The 5,096-nt window shown below is 38.8% G+C and overlaps 1 long non-coding RNA gene across 1 annotated transcript; it reads right to left on the bottom strand.

Annotated features, from left to right (window-relative positions):
- Nucleotides 1-1,162: 1,162 nt before the first annotated feature.
- Nucleotides 1,163-2,052, bottom strand: LOC112617630. Its single transcript, XR_003117939.1, has 3 exons — nucleotides 1,980-2,052; nucleotides 1,330-1,366; nucleotides 1,163-1,234 (listed from the first exon to the last, which is right to left on the bottom strand). It is a non-coding gene; the product is annotated as an uncharacterized LOC112617630 (long non-coding RNA).
- Between the last annotated feature and the right edge of the window lie 3,044 nt (nucleotides 2,053-5,096).

Raw genomic sequence — 5,096 nt, 5'->3', positions numbered from 1 at the left:
TGAGAATAACACTTATTAAATATTATGCAATATACAAATGGATAGAATTCATCCAGTATTTTTCAGCATAGGTATCCTGTATGTACAGTATGCAACAGTTACTGTCATTTTTAAGGTGAAATGAAAAAAAAAAAAAAAAAACCTGTCAGAAATGTCATTTAGAACATACTTTAGATAAGACTTCAAAAACATCTTTTAATATTCACTAAAACTTTACTTTTTAACATACATCCCATATAGCATCCTCATTTTTAAAATCATGTCTTTGTGGCAGTAATTTTTAATTGTGTTTTTCAGTTCTTTGTAAAAAAAATTTCTTGGCCGGGAGCAGTGGCTCAAGCCTGTAATCCTAGCACTTTGGGAGGCCAAGACGGGCGGATCACGAGGTCAGGAGATCGAGACCATCCTGGCTAACACGGTGAAACCCCGTCTCTACTAAAAAAATACAAAAAAAATTAGCGGGGCGTGGTGGCGGGCGCCTGTACTCCCAGCTACTCGGGAGGCTGAGGCAGGAGAATGGCGTGAACTCGGGAGGCAGGGCTTGCAGTGAGCTGAGATCCGGCCACTGCACTCCAGCCTGGGCAACACAGCCAGACTCCGTCTCAAAAAAAAAAAAAAAAAATTTCTTTGGGATTTTACTTAATTTAAAACCGAGGAGCATAGGTTTGGGGAATAGGGAATATAGAACTCTTTTCCTCCCTATTCCTCTTCCCAGTTTAATGTTCATCTTGGTGCCTGAAATCCCTTCAAAAGTGCATTTATCCTTCAAAAGTATACCCTGAAATGTATATATTATTGCTTTTAGACTTTGCCAAAACCACCCATTTCTGATATCTGAGTATCACAATGATTTCAGGTGTGTATGTAGGGTGATTAGAGTTCTCCATTCTCAGAGACCAGCTTACATAGCCACCGCCTCAAATGGTCCAATGTAAGGGCAAATAAAGATACCTTATGCACCAAGATAAAAAGCTGGTATCCCAAATATTATTATATGGAACTTCTGAGATTGTCGAGAAAAAAAGAATATGGCTTGAAGAACCATAATCTCAATCTTGTGAGGCCTTTTCACAAAGCCAGAGCCCTTCTCTCCTCATGCCTTCCAGTTCTAGCTAGTCTGGAGGAAGCAGAGCCTAGTTAGGAGGTAACAAAGAAGCTCTTACCTACATTAGTCATCCAGACAACTAATCTTTCAGCTAGACTAGAAACGGACGTAGAATGCCTGAAACTAAACCTATAAGAGAATAAAAACATAAAGTTATTAAGCAGAACAGTAAATAATATTGTTTTAAGTGTTTGACATAAAAGCACAGTCTAAATAAAAGTCACCTGTTTTCCTCTTGTTCTACTTGCAACTTCTGGGGGGCTAAAAGGCAACAAAATGAAACTTAATTTTGATAGTCATCCTGGTAAAGAAAACATGTAACATGCAGAAGACATTTGAAAATAAGAATCCATTAGCAAACAACATCTAAAATAATAATAAAATAAGCAATACTATGGCAGGCTGAAAACTACAGTCAAGGCCTTCAGAATACTCAGGGGACTGGTTAGGACACGCTATGTGTACCCAAATCCATGCATGCTCAAGTCCTGCAATAGGCCCTGTGGAACCTGCATATGGGTTTCACATCAGAGAATACTGCATTTTCTATCTGCATTTGGCTGAAAAGAATTTCATTGTAAGTGGACTCACACAGTTCAAACTCATGTTGTTCAAGAGTCAATGGTATAATAATTTCCTTGAGGCTAAAATAGGCCTTTTTACCCACACTGAAAATACAAGATGTGTTAGATTTTTAAGTAATCCTGATACCTGAAAATCAGTTGTGGACAACAGACCACAACAGACCAGAACAGTACTAAAAAGGTAAGACATGGCTGCTAAAGCAAACAAGAAAAATTCAATTCTTTTTTCAATTCTGATATTGACATTTACAAAAATTTGTTTCCAAAGGCCTAACATTACACCAACTTACCTATAGTTATTCTGGTTAAATACTGTGAGGATTCATCAGAAACCGAGCTCTCATCACCAAGTATGTACAGTGCAATACTCTGCAAAAGAAGAAAATTAACATTATTTTTCTCTTTTCAGCGACAGCATCTCACTTTGTCACCCAGGCTGGAGTGCAGTGACACAATCAGAGCTCACTGCAGCCTCAAATTCCTTGACTCAAGCAATCCTCCTGCCTTAGCCTCCAGAGTAGCTAGGACTACAGGCATGCACCACTATGCCCAGCTAATTTTTTTATTTATTATTTTTATTTTTTGTAAAGACGGAGTCTCATTGTGTTGACCAGGCTGGGCTCAAACTCATGACCTGGAGTAATCCTTCTGCCTCAGCCTCCCATATATACATATACAAGTGACTCAATAGAAAAGAGCCACCATAAGCTAGAAGGTTACTACAAATGTCTCATTAGCTAAACATCACATAAAAAAAAAATTTATCACTTGAGGTCAGGAGTTCAAGACCAGCCTGGGCAACATGGCAAAACCCCATCTCTACTAAAAATATAAAAATTAGCCAGGTGTGATGGTATGCACCTGTGGTACCAGTTACTCAGAAGGCTGAGGTGGAAGGATTGCTTAAGCCCACGGAGGCTGAGGCTGCAGTGAGCCATGATTGCGTCACTGCACTCCAGCCTGGGTGACAGAATAAGATCTTGCCTAGGGGGAAAAAAAAAAAAAAAAAAAAGTCCAATAAAACATATAATGATGAAAACAAAAACCTATCAACAAGGGCTTCTGTTGATATTTTAAGAATATTTTTATAAATAAAAATAAATTCGGCCGGGCATGGTGGCTCACGCCTGTAATCCCAGCACTTTGGGAGGCTAAGGCAGGCGCATCACGAGGTCAGGAGATCGAGCCCATCCTGGCTAACACAGTGAAACCCCGTCTGTACTAAAAATACAAAAAATTAGCCAGGCGCCTGTAATCCCAGCTACTCGGGAGGCTGAGGCAGGAGAATGGCATGAACCTGGGGGGCGGGACTTGCAGTGAGCGGAGATTGTGCCACTGCATTCCAGCCTGGGCAACAGTGCAATACTCCATTTCCAAAAAAAAAAAAAACAGAAGTTAAAAAATAAAAATAAAAAAGTTCATATTTTTATAAATAGTTATTTTCATAAATAAAAATAAATTCATATTTTTATAAATAGATCTCTGAGCTGACAAGTTATAAAGGAATACCAAGAGGATAAAACTAAGATGAAAGGCCAGAGAGATAAACTGAGTACTCATGCCAGTTTTACAGAAAAGACATTCAGAGAAAAACCTACAGAATGGGAGAAAGTATTTGCAAATTATGTATCTGATACATTAATATCTAGAGCATAAAAATGCCTAAACTTTAATAAAAATCCAATTTTCAAATATACAAAAGATTTGCATAGATATTTCTTCAAAGAAGATACATAAATGGCCAATAAACACATGAAAATATGTTCAACATCACTAATCATTAAGGATGCAAATCAAAGCAACGAGATATCACTTCATAAATACTAGGATGGCTATAATTTTTAAAAAACAAATAGGAAATAATAATATGTGTTGGCAAGACTGTGGAGAAACTGGAACCCTTCCTCTTGCATTACTGGTAAGGATGTAAAATGGTATAGCCACTACGAAAATGAGTCTAGCAGTTCCTCAAAAAGTTAAACATCAAACTACCTACCATATGATCCAGCAATTCCACCACCCGGTATATATTAAAAAGAATTGAAAGCAGAGACTTGAACAGATATTTGCGCACCCATGGTTCACAGCAGCACTATTCATAATAGCCAAAAAGTGGAAACAACCCAAGTGTCCATCATCAGATAAAATGATACATTGTGGTATATCCATACAATGGAGTAGTATATAGAATACTGCCTTTAAAACAATGTAATTTTGATAGATGCTACAATATGGATGAACATTGAAAACATTATGCTAACTGAAATAAGCCAGACACAGAGAGACAAACACTGTATGATTCCCATAATACGAGGTACTTACAAGAGACAAATTCATAAGAAACAGAACAGAATTACTAGGGCCTGGGAGGAAGGGGAATGGGGAGTCACTGTCTAATAGGTACAGAATTTATGTTGCGGATGATGAAAAAGTCTTGGGTATGGACAGTGGTGATGGCTACATAACAATGTGAATGTATTCAATGCCACTGGATTGTACACTCAAAAATAATTTCAGGCCAGGCACAGTGGCTCATGCCTGTAACTCCTGCACTTTGGGAGGCCAAGGTGGGCAGATCACCTGAGGTCAGGAGTTCAAGACCAGCCTGGCCAACATGGTGAACCCCCATCTCTACTAAAAATACAAAAACTAGCCAGACTTGGTGACTCACGCCTGTAATCCCAGCTACTCGGGAGGCTGAGACAGGAGAATCGCTTGAACCTGAGCAGCGGAGGTTGCAGTGAGCTGAGATTGTGCCACTGCACTCCGGTGTGGGCAACGGAGTGACTCCGTCTCAAAAAATAATAACAATTTCAACAACAAATATTACGTTATATATATTTTGCTATCATTAAAAAAAAATCTGTGTTTTTTAAACAGAACCACCATTCTGTATGTCTGTTTTGGAGCCATCGGGAGACTCTGAAGCGCTTCTCATCATGAAGCAGAGCAAAACGTAAAGAAAAAGAAGGGCAGGGGGCAAAGACATTTACAGTCTGCCAACTTTTGAGAGAAGGGACAAAAGCATGTGGTTCTCCTGCAAGCCTGGAAAAATTCCACCTAGAAAGGCCCACAAGGGGCCTATGAGCAGGTTGCTCCAGGATGGGGGGACTGAGGAACAGGTATGCCAAGAAACTTTCCTTACCTGCTGTTACAGCCCTTTGGTTCTATATGAAGGTTTGATCTTGGACATGTATTAACCAGTAACAACAAACTAATTTCTAAGAATAAATAAATAATGAGATTTACAGCTCAAAGTAAACAAAAAATAATTAAAATAAATAAAGATGTGTTTCTTTGAAAAAAATTTCAGCAGGATTTTTTTGGTAGCTATAGACAAGCTGATTATAAAAGCAGTACGGGTCAGATGTGGTGGCTCACACCTGTAATCCCAGCACTTTGGGAGG

The sequence above is a fragment of the Theropithecus gelada genome, unplaced genomic scaffold (assembly GCF_003255815.1).
Source record: "Theropithecus gelada isolate Dixy unplaced genomic scaffold, Tgel_1.0 HiC_scaffold_2903, whole genome shotgun sequence".
Classification (NCBI taxonomy): domain Eukaryota; kingdom Metazoa; phylum Chordata; class Mammalia; order Primates; family Cercopithecidae; genus Theropithecus; species Theropithecus gelada.
The sequence above is the reverse complement of the archived record's forward strand: the minus strand, read 5'-3'. Positions and strand labels throughout refer to the sequence as shown.